This window comes from Trachypithecus francoisi, unplaced genomic scaffold, assembly GCF_009764315.1.
Source record: "Trachypithecus francoisi isolate TF-2019V2 unplaced genomic scaffold, Tfra_2.0 Lachesis_group1, whole genome shotgun sequence".
NCBI classification, from domain to species: domain Eukaryota; kingdom Metazoa; phylum Chordata; class Mammalia; order Primates; family Cercopithecidae; genus Trachypithecus; species Trachypithecus francoisi.
In genome coordinates, this window is record NW_022681454.1 from 180,307,985 (window position 1) to 180,325,272 (window position 17,288).

Below are 17,288 nucleotides of genomic sequence, written 5' to 3' on the forward strand. Positions count from 1 at the left end.
CTTTGCATCACATATTAATCACCAGCAGAGAGCCAACCTGGGAAGAGGTTCCAAACCACCAATGAGAATCACTTGGCCAGCTGACCCCAGCCAGCCTCTGCCATCTGCCATTCATGTTGAGGAGTAACAGGCACATGAATGGGCAGCCGTGGTGGCAAGGTGGGAGGCTGTGCCTGAACCTGCTGGCATGAGCTCCCGCGCACCAAGGCTAATCGAGCTACTGCTGCTGCTGAACATCCAGCCTGCCTTCAAGAGAGACAGATTCTGAGACTGTCATACGGCGCCATCCCTTGAGGACTCTCACCAGCCCCCTGATGGTCTTTTGAGCTTGGAAGGCACAATTCATCTTGACTAAAATCGGTACGTGCTCAAGATACACCCTTTCTTGGCTAAGGGCAGTTAGCTGGCACTAACATCTGAGGACTTTCCGGAGTGCTTGATCCCCCGACACAGGATCTGGAATGATATTGCCCCACCTCACAGCAAAAAACCCTACTTTACAGTAAAATGGTGCCGCCAGTATACAACCATGAAATCCACTGGTTCTGTTGCCTACCTGCCACCGAGAAGGCCCTAGCCTGAAAGAGTAATGAAATGGCTTATTGCAGATGCCACTGATTAACCAGTGTGGAGATGGTGACCTGAATGGATAAGGTATCATTCCCTGGGACAAGGTGTCTTCTTAAACAATTGATCATTTATTAGATTTGGGTTAGTAAATTACATACATGGGTCCAAAAACCAAAGGGTGGACGTAGAATGACCACACTTACCATTATGCCTGAAAACTTGAGGAAGTTTTCAGGTACATAGTTTCTGTCCCTGCAACCCTAGGATGTGCAGATGTGCTAGTTCCCAAATGGGAAACTTCTGCCAGAGGACACAGACAGGGTTCCCGTTAGACTCCCGTTAGACTCTTGGTGGTCAAGAGCCCACCAAGAAGATACAAATGCTGTATGATTCCACTTATATAAAATACGTAAAGTAGTCAAACTCACAGAGATGGAAAACAGGATGGAGATTTCCAGGGTTGGGGGGTGCGGGGAAGGGGTAGTAAGTGTTTAGTGGATACAGAGTTTCAGCTGGGGAAGACAAAAATATTCTGGCGACGGATGGTGGTGATGGTCCCACAATAATGGGAATGTTCTTAATGCTACAGAACTGTGCCTTATAAATGCTTAAAACGGTCAGTCCTAGGTTGTGTTTACCTTACCACAGCAATAAACCTATACATACACACACATACATACATCTAGATGAGACAACCAGGGAAGGAGGGGAGTTTTGAAGGCGATTGTTTCTGCTCAACAGGTAGACATTGGGCCGCCATTACACTGCAGGCAGGGAAAATGTAATTGACACAGAGATGACCCACCTGGGCATATTTTTATACATCCTTGTTCAATTGTTACAGTAAATGAACAAGTGCAGCAGCTATTGTTCAAGAAGGCCATGGTGACCAGAGGCTCAGACTCTTCAGGGAGGAGGTTCAGGGTCACCTTATCAAGTAATTACTGCAACACAAAGAAGTGCCAGCTGAAGGTAAGGGGGGTCTGGAATGGCTGTTGGAAGAGGGAGTTGATGAATTACTGCCTGAAAACCAGCTCCAGTGGTTGTCAGTGCATTTCATCCCGCTATTCTGGAGTTTTCCTCAGAAAGGAAACTCAACAATTCTGTAGGAGCTGCTTCCAGAGCCAGTCTGTGGCAGACAGATCTGCATGGAGCAAGGAGTGGACTGCAGGGGATATTGTGTTGACCCCTGGAGAGAGGCCCTTCTCTAAGACCAAGGTACTCATTCCCCAGCTTCTGGGAGTGTCCGCAGATAACAATTCCTAGCCGAGTCCTTTTCTAGGTCATGCCCTAGCTTGAGGAGAGCTGCACCACCAGAGATCATGCTTTCTTCCCGAGAGAGCAGCCCATGCCCCACGACTGCTGGGGTGTAAATGCCTGGACCCCTTGGCGCAATTTGAGACAACTCTAAATGTCCTGCTCCTGCTGCAGAGTTCCCTGTGGGGTCAGTGAAGGCCTTTGTGTGATGTCATTGCAATTGAATTCAATGCACAGTCCCCAGATGTGTTTAGCCTGAGCACACTTTCAGGAAGATTTCTTGCACACTAGACTCCCTCTCTTGGGGAACTCAGTCTGCAGCACACATCATGCTCTTTTCTGACTCCTTCATCTGTGTGAGAATCTTTGCATTTGTGGAATCAGTCAACGCCTTTATTTTTTTTAAAGGATTTGCTCCAATGAGAAGGCCCCTGAAGACGTTATTGCTTTGACACGTTTTACATAATTTTATTTGATTATTCCTCTAGAATAAATTAGAAACTGTAGGAGAAAAGTTATTTAAAAACCATATGTGTACATATTTTTCTCATATATGCTTTCATTGACAGTTTTCCCTGGAAATTTAAAAGGTGTTTTGAGGAGAAAAAATCCAGTTTCTTCCTAGAGATGCTGATAATGTCAGTCAAATTACAGAGCACAGGGGAATAGTATAGTTTTCTATATTCTTGATTTTTAAAAATATGCTAACTAAATTCATTCATGGCTGTTTCCTAAACAATGAATGCTTTGAATATTTAATGTGAGACATTTTTGGTGCTTTTAAAGAAATGCTTTCTGGATGTCAGGAGACACTGCGTGAGACAGAAGATTGCAGTTACATTCCCGTGTTTTAATAGTGCAATTTGGCACTGCCACTTTGAGAAATGTTTTTATTTTAGAAACTAGACTGAGTTGAAGTTCCCCACCCATTTCTATCAAAATTATTTATAGATTGTATTGATTGTAAGAACATAAGAAGAGATGAATGTTACAGTCTGGTTTGTCTTCTCCAAGTCTCATGTTGAAATGTGATCCCCAGTATTGGAGTGGGGGCTTCATGGGAGGTGTCTGGCTCAGGAAGGCAGATTCCTCATGAAGGGCTTGCTGCTGTCCTTGCAGTAATGAGTTCCCGCTCTGTTTTTTTTTTTTTTTTTCTCACTGATGTGAGTTTTTTAAATTAATTTTTTTATTTAAATGGGTTTTTGGGGAACAGGTGATGTTTGGTTGCATGAATAAGTTCTTTAGCGGTGATTTCTGAGATTTTGTTGCACCCATCACCCGAGCAGTGTACACTGTACCCAGTGTGTAGTCTTTTATCCCTCGCCACCCCACCCTTTCCCCTGAGTCGTCAAAGTCCGATGTATCATTCTTATATTTTTGCATCCTCATAGCTTAGCTCCTACATATGAGTGAGAACATAGGATATTTGGTTTTCCATTCCTGAGTTACTTCACTTTCAATAATGATCTCCAATTCCATCCAGGTTACTGCCAATGCCATTGTTTTGTTCCTTTTTATGGCCAAGTAGTATTCCATGGTATATATATATCACGTTTTCTTTATCCACATGTTTGCAATTGCAAATTATACTGCTGCAAACGTGTGTGCAAGTATCTGTTTCCTATAATGACTTTTATCCTCTGGGTAGATACCTACTAGTGGGATTGATGGATCAAATGGTAGATCTACTTTTAGTTCTTTTAGGAATCTCCACACTGTTTTCCATAGTGGTTGTACTAGTTTACATTCCCACCAGCAGTGTAGAAGTGTTGCCTTTTCACCACATCCACACCAACATCTATTCTTTTTTGATTTTTTGATTGTGGCTATTCTTGCAGGAGTGAAGTGTTATTGCATTGTGGTTTTGATTTGCATTTCCCTGATCATTAGTGATGTTGACCATATTTCCATATGCTTGTTGACCATTTGTATATCTTCTTTTGAGAATTATCTAGTCATGTCCTTAGCCTACTTTTTGATGGGATTTTTTTTTCTTGCTGATTTGTTTGAGTTCTTTGTAGAGTCTGGATATTAGTCTTTTGTCAGATGTATAGATTCTGAAGATTTTCTCTCACTCTGTGTATTGTAGTTTACCATGCTGATTATTTCTTTTGCCTGTACAGACGCTTCTTACTTTAATTAAGTCCCATCTATTTATCTTTGTTTTTGTTGCACTTGCTTTTGGGTTCTTGGTCATGAAGTCTTTGCCTAAGCCAATGTCTAGAAGGATTTTTCCAATGTTACCTTCTAGAATCTTTGTGATTTCAGGTCTTAGATTTAAGTCTTCGATCCATCCTGAGTTGGTTTTTGTATAAGGTGAGAGATGAGGATCCAGTTTCGTTCTTCTACATGTGGCTGCCAATTATCCCCACACCATTTGTTGAATAGAGTGTTCTTTTCCCACTTTATGTTTTTGTTTGCTTTATCAAAGATCAATTGTTGTAAGTATTTGGCTTTATTTCTATGTTTTGTATTCTGTTCCGTCGGTCTATGTGCCTATTTTTATACCAGTACCACACTGTTTTAGTGACTATGGCCTTGTAGTTTGAACTTGGGTAATGTGATGCCTCCAGATTTGTTCTTTTTGCATAGTCTTGCTTTAGCTTTGCATGCTTTTTCTTGGTTCCATGTGTATTTTGGGATTTTTTTTTCTAGTTCTGTGAAGAACGATGATGGTATTTTGATGAAAATTCATTGAATTTGTAGATTTTTTTGGCAGTATGTTCATTTTCACAATACTGATTCTACCCATCCACGAGCATAGAATGTGTTTCCATTTATTTGTGTTATCTATGATTTCTTTCAGTCATGTTTTATAGTTTTCCTTGCAGAGGTCTTTCACATTCTTGGTTAGGTATATTCCTAAGTATTTTAATTTTTTTGCAGCTATTGTGAAAGGGGTTGAGCTCTTGATTTGATTCTCACCTTGGTCACTGTAAAGCAGAGCTACTGATTTGTGTACATTAATTTTGTATTCTAAAACTTTGCTGAATTCATGTGCCAGTTCTCGGAGCCTTTTGGATGAGTCTTTAGGGTTTTGTAGATATATGATCATATCATCTGCAAACAGTGACAGTTTGACCTCCTCTTTAAGGATTTGGATGCCCTTCACTTCTTTCTCTTGTCTAACTGCTCTGGCTGGGACTTCCAGCACCATATTGAATAGAAGTGGTGCCAGTGGGCGTCCTTGTCTTGTTCCATTTCTCAGGGGGAAGGCTTTCAACTATTCTCCATTCAGTATAATTTTGGCTGTGTGTTTGTCATAGATGGCTTTTATTACCTTAAGACATGTCCTCTCTGTGTTGATTTTGCTGAGGGTTTTAATCATAAAGAGATGCTTGATTTTGTCAAATGCTTATTCTGCATCTATTGAGATGATCATGTGATTTTTGTTTTTAATTCTGTTATGTGGTGTATCACATTTATTGACTTACACGTGTTAAGTCATCCCTGCATCCCTGGCATGAAACCCATTTGATCATGGTGGATTATCTTTTTGATATGCCATTGGATTTGGTTTACTAGTATTTTGCTGAAGATTTTTGCATCTATGTTCATCAGGAATATTTGTCTGTAGTTTTCTTTTTTTTTGTCATGTCCTTCCCTGGTTTCGGCATTAGGGTGACACTGGCTTCACAGAATGATTTAGGGAGCACTCCCTCTTTCTCTATCTTGGAATAGCATCAATAGGATTCGTACCAATTCTTCTTTGAATGTCTGATAGAATTCAGGTGTGAATCCACCTGGTCCTGGACTTTTTTTATTGGTAAGTTTTTATTACCATTTCAGTCTTGGTGCTTGTTATTGGTATGTTCAGAGTTTCTATATCTTCTTGGTTTAATCTAGGAGGGTTGTATATTTCCAGGAATTTATCTCCTGTAGTTTTTCTAGTTTATGTGCATAAAGGTGTTCATGGTAGCCTTGAATGATCTTTTGTATTTCTGTGGTATCAGTTGTAATATTTTCTGTTTTATTTCTCATCGAACTTACGTGGATCTTCCCTCTTCTTGGTTAATCTCACTAATGGTCTATCAATTTTATTTATCTTTTCAAGGAATCAGCTTTTTATTTCATTTATCTTTTGTATTTTTTTATTTCAATTTCATTTAGTTCTGCTCTGATCTTGATTATTTCTTTTCTATTGCTGAATTTTGGTTTGGATTGTTCTTGTTTCTCCAGTTCCATGAGGTGTGACCTTAGATTGTCTATTTGTGCTCTTTCAGGCCTTTTGATGTGGACATTTAATGCTGTGAACTTTCCTCTTAGCATTGCTTTTGCTGTATCTCAGAGATTTTGATAGGTTGTGTCATTATTATCATTTGGTTCAAAGAATTTTTAAATTTCCACCTTGATTTCATTGTTGAGCCAATGATCCTTCAGGAGCATGTTATTTAATTTCCATGCTTTTGAGCATTCTTTTTGGAGTCGATTTCCAGTTTTATTCCACTATGGTCTGAGAGAGTACTTGACATAATTTTGATTTTCTTAAGTTTACTGAGCCTTGTTTTGTGCCCTATCGTATGGTCTATCTTGAAGAATGTTACATGTGCTGAGGAATAGAATGTATATTCCACAGCTGTTGGGTAGAATGATCTGTAAATATCTGTTAAGTCCATTTGTTCTAGGGTATAGTTTAAGCCCATCGTTTCTTTGTTGGCTTTCTGTCTTGATGACCTACCTAATGCTGTCAGTGGAGTATTGAAGCCCCCACTATTATTGTGTTGCTCTCTATCTCATTGCTTAGATCTAGTAGTAAATGTTTTATAAAGTTGTGAGCTCCAGTGTTAGGTAAATATATATTTGGGATTGTGATATTTTCCTGTTGGACTGGTCCTTTTATCATTATATAATGTCCCTCTTTTTCTTTTTAAACTGCTGTTGCTTTAAAGTTTGTTTTGTCTGATATAAGAATAGCTACTCTGCTTGCTTTTGGTGTCCATTTGCGTGGAATATCTTTTTCCACCCCTTCACCTTAAGTTTATTTGAGTCCTTATGTGTCGAGTCTAGGGAAGACAGCAGAAACTTGGTTGGTGAATTCTTATCCATTCTGCATCTTTTAAGTTGAGCATTTAGACCATTTACATTCAATGAGATGTGAGGTACTATTCCATTCATTGTGCTATCTGTTGCCTAAATACCTTGGTTTTTTTTTTTTTTTTTCATTGTGTTATCATTATATATGTTCTGTGAGATTTATGCTTTCGGGAGTTTCTATTTTGGTGTAGTCTGAAGATTTGTTTCGAGATTTAGAGCTCCTTTTAGCATTCTTGTAGTGCTGGCTTGGTAGTGGCAAATTCTGTCAGCATTTGTGTCTGAAAAAGGCCGTATCTTTCCTTCATTCTTGAAACTCAATTTTACTGGATACAAAATTCTTGGCTGATAATTGTTTTGTTTAAGGAGGCTGAAAATAGGACCCCAATCCTTGCTAGCTTGTAGAGTTTCTGCTGATAAATCTGCTATTAATCTGATAAGGTTTCCTTCATAGGTTACCTGATGCTTTTGCCTCTCAGCTCTTCAGATTCTTTCATTGGTCTTGACTTTAGATAACCTGATGACAATGTGCCTAAGCAATGATCTTTTTGCGATGAATTGCCCAGGTGTTCTTTGAGCTTCTTGTATTTGGATGTCTAGAACTCGAGCAAGGCTGGGAAAGTTTTCCTCGATTATTCCCTGAAATATGTTTTCCAAATGTTTAGACTTCTCTTTTTCCTTGGGAGCATCAATTATTCTTAGGTTTGGACATTTAACATAGTCTTAAACTTCTTGAAGACTTTGTTCATGTTTTATTCTTTTTTCTTTGTCTTTGATGAACTGGGTTAATTCGAAAACCTTGTCTTTGAGCTTTTAAGTTCTTTCTTCTGCTTGTTTAATTCTGTTACTGGGACTCTCTAGTGCGTTTTGCATTTCTCTAAGTGTGTCCTTGACTTCCAGAAGTTGTGATTTTTTTTCTTTTTTTTTTTGAGACAGAGTATTGCTCTGTCACCCAGGCTGGAGTGCAGTGGCGTGATCTTGGCTCATTGTAACCTCTGCTTCCCAGGCTCAAAAATTCTCCTGCCTCAGCCTCCCGAGTAGCTGGGATTACAGGCGTGTGCCACCACATCCAGCTAATTTTTGTGTTTTTAGTAGAGATGGGGTTTCACCATGTTGGTCAGGCTGGTCTCAAACTCCTGACCTCCTGATCTGCCCGCCTTGGCCTCACAAAATGCTGAGATTACAGGCATGAGCCACCGTGCTCGCCTGTGATTGTTTTTTATTGATGCTATCTCTCTCTCTGAAGAATTGTGCTTTCATATCCTTTATCGTGTTTTTGATTTCTGTAAGTTAGACTTCACCTTTCTCTGGTGCCTCCTTGATTAGCTTAATAATTGACCTTCTGAATTATTTTTCTGGCAGTTCAGAGGTTTTGTCTTGTTTGGATACATTGCTGGTGAGCTGGTGTGATCTTTTGGGGATGTTAAAGAAGCTCGTTTTGTCATATTACTAGAATTGTTTTTCCGGTTCCTTCTCATTTGGATAGACTACGTCAGAGGGAAGACCTGGGGCTCAGGGGCTGCTGTTCAGATTCTTTTGTCCCATGGGGTGCTCCCTTGATGTGATATTCTCCCCCTTCCCCTAGGAATGGGGCTTCCTGAGAGCTGAACTGCAGTGATGGTGTTTTCTCTTCTGGGTCGAGCCACCCAGCGGAGCTACCAGGCTCCAGTCTGGTACACAGGAGTGTCTGCAAAGAGCCCTGTGATGTCACCCATCTTCAGGTCTTGCAGCCACAGATACCAGTACCTGCTCCGGTGGAGGTGGCAAAGGAGTGAAGACGACTCTGTGAGGGTCCTTGGTTGTGTTTCTGTTGAGTGCGCTGGTTTTGGGGTGGTCGGCCTCTAGCCAGGAGGTGGTGCTTTCAACAGCACATCAGCCGCAGTCTTAAGGGAGGATGCAGACTTGCCCTAGGGGGGCCTGGCTAAACATTCAGGTTTCTCATGCAGTGGGCAGGGCCATAGACCTCCTAAGAGAGGATGACCTTTGTCTTAGTTACCAGGGCGGGTAGAGAAAGACCACCAGGTGAGGGCAGGGGTAGGGCTGTCGGAGCTCAGCCTCTCCTTGGGTGGGGCTTGCTACTGCTACTGTGGGGACGACAGTGTGGTTCCCAGTCCAATGGAGTTAAATTCCCAGGGGAATTACGGCTACCTTTGCTGAGTCATACATGTCACCAGGGAAGTTGGGGAAAGCCAGCAGTCACGGGCCCCACCCCACACCCACGCGGCCGGCAGTCCTAAAGGCTGGTCTCACTCCCACCATGAACCCCCAACAGCACCATGTCTACTTCCAGGCAGGTGGCAGCCAGGGTTGAGAACCTGCCCCAGACCACCAGCCTCCCCTCTTGGAAAGCAAGCGGACTCACAGTTTTTCAGCGTCTCAGGGAGCCTGTAGTGGCGATTCCGTTCCTTCAAATAGTCGGTGGATGATCTTGGCTTTCCTGGTATATTCCTGTGCTAGTTCTGGGTGTGGTGGCATGTGTCTGTAGTCCCAGCTACTTGGGGTGCTGAGGCAGGAGGATCACTTCAGCCTGGAAGGTTGATGCTGCAGTTAGCCGCGATCGTGCCACTGCACTCCCCTGGGTGACCTGCTGTAGTAGGTTTTGAGAGAGCTCACCTGAGTGTTGGTTAGAAAGAGTCTAGCACCTCCCCGCATACCCCACACCGCACCCCACTTCTCTCCACATGTGATCTGCACACACCAGCTCCCCTTCCACCATGAATGGAGGAGGCTTGAAGCCCTCACCAGATGCAGATGCTGACACCATGCTGCTTTTACAGCCTGCGGAATCATAAGCCACATAAGCCTCTTTTCTTTATAAATTACCCAGTCTCATATTTCTTTATAGTAACACGACAACAGACAAAAACAGTGAATGACTCTAATCTGATTCAGTCTTGGTAGGTCACATGTTTCCAGAAATGTGTCCACTTCATCTAGGCCTTTCAATTTGTTGATGCACAATGTTTCACAGTACTCTCTTATAAGCTCTTGCAATTTTGTTAAATTGGTTATAATATCGCTTCTTTCACTTTCAATTTTAGATACTTGAGTCTTCTCTCTTTGTATCTTAGTCATTCTAGCTAAAAGTTTTCAATTTTGTTGATCTTTTCGAAAAATCGACTCAGTTTCATTGATTTTTCTTTATTGTTTTCTTTCTCTAGTTTATTTCTCATCTAATCTTTATTATTTCCCTCTTCTGCTAGTGTGGAGTTTGGTTTGTTCGTTTTCTATTTCTTCAAGGTGTAAGTTTGGGTTGTTGATTTGAGGTCTTTCTTCTTTTTTACTGTAGGAATGTACAGCTATAAATTTCCTTCTCAGCACCATTTTCATTTTTATTTGTCTCAGACTATTTTCTAATTTTCCTGTGATTTCTTCTTTGACCTACTGTTGAACAGTGTGTGTTTGCATATTTTCCAGTGTTCCTTTGCTACTGATTTCTAGTTTCATTCCACTGTGGTTGGAAAGGATACTTCGTATTATTATTTTAACTTTTTAAAATTTGTTAAGACTTGTTTTATGGTCTAATGTATGGTTTATCCTGGAGAATGTTCCATGTGGACTTGAGAAAAATGTGCGTCTGCTGTTGCCGAGTTCCATGTGTTTTTTAAATAGAGGAGACTGTCCAATCAATGTAGTTAATATATCTTTACAGATTTATGTCTTTAATCCATCTCTATTTTGTATGTGGTAAGAAGAAGGAATCCAACTTAACTTTTTATAGAGTTAGTCAGTTATTCCTACATTATCCAAAAAAAAAAAATAAATGACACTTATCTTTAATCATTAAAATGAAGTCCCACCCGTAACCTACACCGAGTTCCTTTTCATACACGTACTTGCATTTTTCCTCTGTATTATATAATTTCTAAAAGCATGGTTTGTCTTAAACAAACCCATTCATTACAAAGTAATTGACATGTCTCTTAATTGTTGGTCCCTTCTCTATCTTTTTTTCTTTTAAATACATGTTAGAGAGGTTTCTTTGTACTATAGATTTCGGTAGAGTTTGGATTTTGCTGATTGCCTCCTGCGATATTGTCTAGTATATGCTTTCTTGATCCCTACATTTCCTGAAAATGTCTAGTTAAATCAGATTCAGGTTTGAGTTTTTGGAAGGGAAAACTACTTCCTAGATGGTGGTGTGTATTTGCCTCTAGTTGTCTCTTTTGCTGATGTTAGCAGCTGTACTACATTCTAATTAAGTATGTTCTGTCCCCTTTCTGCTACATGGTAAGCACTTGGTAACCAAGGGATCCAATATTATCTAAATTTTTAGTGAATGCAGGAGCTCAAGGTTCAGTCTTATCTCTTCTACTACCTCTAATAGATCATTGACAAGACACTTTATTTTTGTGAATCTATTTTCACAGTCTATAAAATGAAGGGATTGGCATTAGCATGGCCCCTAATGTCCCTTGAATGATTCTACAACATGGTCATGCAAAGGTCAAGAAGATAGGCTGTCTTTTTCCTCCAGGGGCTGCAAGAAATAAAGAATTCCCTTCCATGCATATATACTGACCAAGAAATGTTTTCTGGAGGGACGTTTTTGTGTTTTTTTTGCAGAAACACATTTGATTTGCACAACAAATCTGTACTTAGAATAGAATGTAGTTTGTTGGTTACATATATCAAAATGAAGAAATATTCAATTATATTCAGTTCCATTCCATGATGGACTAGAATATAACAATATAATATATATACATATTATAATGCCGGTATGCACATGAACACATATGAATAACTAATTTAAATTCTGCTGAGAAAAATGCCAAAAACAAAGAGATAGGCCTATTGTCTATAAACAAATGCATATATTAAGTAATTATAAAACCACCTTCCATCTTTCTTGTTGCTGTTGTTTTAGAAACATGGTCTTGCTCTCTGACCCAGGCTGGAGTGCAGTGGTGCAATCATAGCTCACTGCAGCTCAAACTCCTGGGCTCAAGCAATCCTCCGACCTTAGCCTCCTGAGTAGCTGGGACTGTAGGTGCACCTCATCTTTACCGGCTAATTTTCTACTTTTTAAGAGACAGGGTCTTGTTGTTGTCCAGGCTGGTCTCAAATTCCTGGCCTCAAGAGATCCTTCCACCTGAGCCTCCTTGAGTCATTGGGATTACAGGTATGAGCCACCACACCCAGCAACCTTCCATTCTTAAACAACTTTTGTTTAATTTCCAACAAACAACAGGAAAAACAAACTGTCCACCTTGAAAATAATGACATAAAATCATATTCATCTTTTTCTATATATACACATGTGTACAAATATACACATATAACTTTTATTACAACAAATATACACAAGCAAAGATCCCATTAAAGTTCATCCTTGGCAGTAACAAGGTACAGAGATGAGTAAAAAGAAGTAAAAACATGCAAGTTTACTATATCATGGGCTATGTTTTCAAAAACAAAAAAATTAAATCATTTTTTGGAAAAACAAGCTTCCTCAACTTTTACTGAAATTTATATCCAGACTGCAAGAAAATAGTTACCAGTATAAAACGATATCAGAACTCAAGTTAACATCTTATATTTAACCACTTTGAGTTTTCTAAGCATTGTCTAAGCAAACAGTTGTGCTCTAGCACAATGGTCAGAGAGTTAATGAAGATACAATTTTCTAGGCAGAAATCAGTTATGTTCTACTATGCAAACCAAACAGTTGAATCGATTCTTACTCATGTATCGTAAGCATTGAGGCTCATCCAGTACCTATTAGAATGGTGCTTGGTGGATAATCACTAGTCCCTTTGTGCACCAAAACTCAAGAGTTCTTAGAGGCTTGTTGAACATCATCATAGCAAGAGAAGGTACCGCTCATTTTTTTCGTGGCACCTTCTCTAGACACATCTGCTTCACACACTGCAACATAACAGTTCTATCAGAAATAAGAGTACCAGATTATCACATTAAAGGGACAAAGACAAGTGTCTCCTTTCTAAAAACAATGGTAATCTATTGGCTTTAAAACAGCCACGTTCATCATATTCTCCTGCAATCGGAACACAGAAATGTGTCCTCATAATCAAGGTACCCTTTTCTAGGAACACAGCATTACTTCATTAGTACTAACAACACAGCGTGGCACCTCAATAATCTTTTATCTCTTCAAAGCTGTAGAGGCTGTTCATATTCCCTAAGATCAACAACATTACCATTGAAACAAAAAGCAGCTAGCTGGCTAAAACACAACATGCACACACAGACACACACGCAGAACCACACGCAAACTTGTTCTCTCACGTTAAACTCTGTAACAGTAAAAAAAACCCTCCTAAACAGTTGTTTCTGTTAAACAGTTTGTGTTCCAGAGAAGAAAAATACAATAATATATATGATTAGGAGTCATGATTCTAAAATCATTAACTTTATTTTTTTTATGATTGTGGTTCCATTGATTTAAATTTTCCTTCACCACTTTCTTTTTTTTTTTTTTTTTTTTTCCAGACGGAGTCTGGCTCTGTCTCCCAGGCTGGAGTGCAGTGGCCGGATCTCAGCTCACTGCAAGCTCCGCCTCCCGGGTTCACGCCATTCTCCTGCCTCAGCCTCCTGAGTAGCTGGGACTACAGGCGCCTGCCACCTCGCCCGGCTAGTTTTTGTATTTTTAGTAGAGATGGGGTTTCACCGTGTTAGCCAGGATGGTCTCGATCTCCTGACCTTGTGATCCACCCTCTCGGCCTCCCAAAGTGCTGGGATTACAGGCTTGAGCCACCGCGCCCGGCCTCCTTCACCACTTTCAAACAAGGTGATCACACCCTCGACTCCGTTGTTCTTCTGAGGGTAAACAGGTGTGAGGTGACCCCAATTAGGGATGTCCCAATAGCCAGTAAGCTGACAGCACAAGAGCTTCAATCATAAACCTCTAACCACTGCAACCACCACAACATCCAATCACAACCCTCTAAACACTGCAACCGCCACAACATCCAATCACAACCCTCTAAACACCGCAACCACCACAACATCCAATCACAACCCTCTAACCACTGCAAACGCCACAACATCCAATCACAACCCTCTAAACACCGCAACCACCACAACATCCAATCACAACCCTCTAAACACTGCAACCACCACAACATTCAATCACAACCCTCTAAACACTGCAAACGCCACAACATCCAATCACAACCCTCTAAACACCGCAACCACCACAACATCCAATCACAACCCTCTAAACACCGCAACCGCCACAACATTCAATCACAACCCTCTAACCACTGCAAACGCCACAACATCCAATCACAACCCTCTAAACACCGCAACCGCCACAACATCCAATCACAACCCTCTAAACACCGCAACCGTCACAACATTCAGTCACAACCCTCTAACCACTGCAGACGCCACAACATTCAATCACAACCCTCTAAACACTGCAACCGCCACAACATCCAATCACAACCCTCTAAACACCGCAACCACCACAACATCCAATCACAACCCTCTAACCACTGCAAACGCCACAACATCCAATCACAACCCTCTAAACACTGCAACCACCACAACATCCAATCACAACCCTCTAAACACTGCAACCACCACAACATCCAATCACAACCCTCTAAACACCGCAACCACCACAACATCCAATCACAACCCTCTAAACACCGCAACCACCACAACATCCAATCACAACCCTCTAAACACTGCAACTGTCACAACATTCAGTCACAACCCTCTAACCACTGCAGATGCCACAACATTCAATCACAACCCTCTAAACACTGCAACCGCCACAACATCCAATCACAACCCTCTAACCACTGCAAACGCCACAACATCCAATCACAACCCTCTAACCACTGCAACCACCACAACATCCAATCACAACCCTCTAAACACTGCAAACGCCACAACATCCAATCACAACCCTCTAAACACCGCAACCACCACAACATCCAATCACAACCCTCTAAACACTGCAACCGCCACAACATTCAATCACAACCCTCTAAACACCGCAACTGCCACAACATTCAATCACAACCCTCTAACCACTGCAAACGCCACAACATCCAATCACAACCCTCTAAACACTGCAACCGTCACAACATTCAGTGACAACCCTGTAAACACTGCAACCACCACAACATCCAATCAGAACCCTGTAAACACTGCAACCGCCACAACATTCAATCACAACCCTCTAAACACTGCAAACGCCACAACATTCAATCACAACCCTCTAAACACTGCAAACGCCACAACATTCAATCACAACCCTCTAAACACTGCAACCGCCACAACATCCAATCACAACCCTCTAAACACTACAAATGCCACAACATTCAATCACAACCGTCTAAACACTGCAACCGCCACAACATTCAATCACAACCCTGTAAACACTGCAACCGCCACAACATCCAATCACAACCCTCTAAACACTGCAACCGTCACAACATTCAGTCACAACCCTGTAAACACTGCAACCGCCACAACTGTCTCTTTGTACTCATTTAGTGTATTACTAAATGTTTGCCTCGTTCGTGCTCATTACATTACATTTACATGGCATTACATTTACGATCATACATGATCGTTACATTATGTGGATACTTTGGTTAGATCTCTCTCCCTTTCGGCCTTTGTCTGTATTTTACAAATTTATTTCACATTCATTCAATCGTTGGTCTTCTAAAAGACCTTTGGTAAAATAAGTACACACTTACCAGCAACATAAATATTGGACGCAACTAAAATCACTTTCATTTATTCCCTAAATTTTCCCCTACAGGTTCTGGAGATTTCCAAAACCTTGTAATCAACATAGCAAAGCAGGTGCTACCATTGCAGAGATCAGAGCACTTTTTTTTTTTTTTTTTGAGAGAGAGTTTCGCTCTTGTTGCCCAGGTTGGGGTGCAATGACTCGACCTCGGCTCACTGCAACCTCCGCCTCCTGGGTTCAAGCGATTCTCCTGCCTCAGCCTCTCGAATAGCTGAGATTACATATGCCCACCACCATGCCCAGCTAATGTTTGTATGTTTAGTAGAGACGGGGTTTCTCCATGTCAGTCAAGCTGGTCTCAAACTCCTGACCTCAGGTCCTCAGGTGACCCACCCGCCTAGGCCTCCCAAAGTGCTCGTATTACAGGCATGAGCCACTGCACCTGACCTAGAGCATTTTTTATATTGTACACAATAACTTTTTAAAATGGAGATGCTTTATTTTCAAGCATAAAAGTAGAAAAAAGTAAACGGAAGAATGGAACAAGAAATTTTGAAAATTTTGTTTTCACAAGAAAAAAGCTGCTTATAGATTTTGCTCACGTAATTCCCAAATATAATAATTCAGTCCTTTAAGATGACTTAAAAACATATTCCAAATGTGTCTGCATATTCACATTGAAATCTTTGGTGATGAATCAGAGGTAGTCCAAAAAATGATCAAAATTCATTACCTAACATTCACGTTGAATGTGTTTAATCACTAAGCAATTATGGATTTAATATCTAAGATTGATTATCCTGTCAAATTGCCTCCCAGAATATTTAAAATCAAGTTGCTCTGCTGCTTTGTCAGAAAAATATGTGACTGCTTATGCATGTCCATGATTTACACATACACACATATTTGGTAATGAGACATACGATAGAGCAAACTGAAGTTATTCCTTTCCCCAATCTATAGTATCTATTAACTCTTTAGTTTTAAACAAAGAAAAACCATATTTTATATGACTGTGAAGCTTACATAATATAGTATAGGGAGTATGTCCCAAACTAATCTGTTCCAACAGGTATAAGAAAAATACAACAATATATGTTTAAAAGTTACATTCACTAAAGGCAAAAAAGATAATCCCATATGGTTTAGATTTTCCATAGGAGAATACAATTGAAGCAAGCTCTCCAGTGATAATATTCAAATAATTTATGTAAATTAGAATGGTCAAATGTTTCTGTCTGTGCAATCCAACTGGATGTTAGTATAGGTACTTAAATTATGGAATGCTTATAATTGCACAGCATTCCAGTAACTGATAGAAGACAATGATAGATGCTGATCTTTATTCCACATCAAATGGCCTTGTATAGACTTTGCCTAACCAGAGCCTCAGATCCCACTGAGTGCTTTTAAAAAGGGGCATTTTCCCCTGTTACAACACAGGTACTATTTTTGGCCTCACAAAGCCTCCAGCCTAGGCAGTGAAATCTCAGCTATAGAGAAGTGCAAATAATCCTAGAATTTGCAAATATGCCACAGAAAATATCGTTATCTCTTTTATTAAGTCAACCCTCACATCACCACTAGTACTCCCATAGGCGGAGGGGAGACTGGCAAAGATTCTTTACCCTGGAAACAAGTGATTCTGATAGACTGCAGATACTTGCCTCAGTACAGGTTGATAGCTCCTTAATACAGCTTAGTAGATTTCATGAAAAAGGCTGCTTCCGGGTCGGGCGCGGTGGCTCAC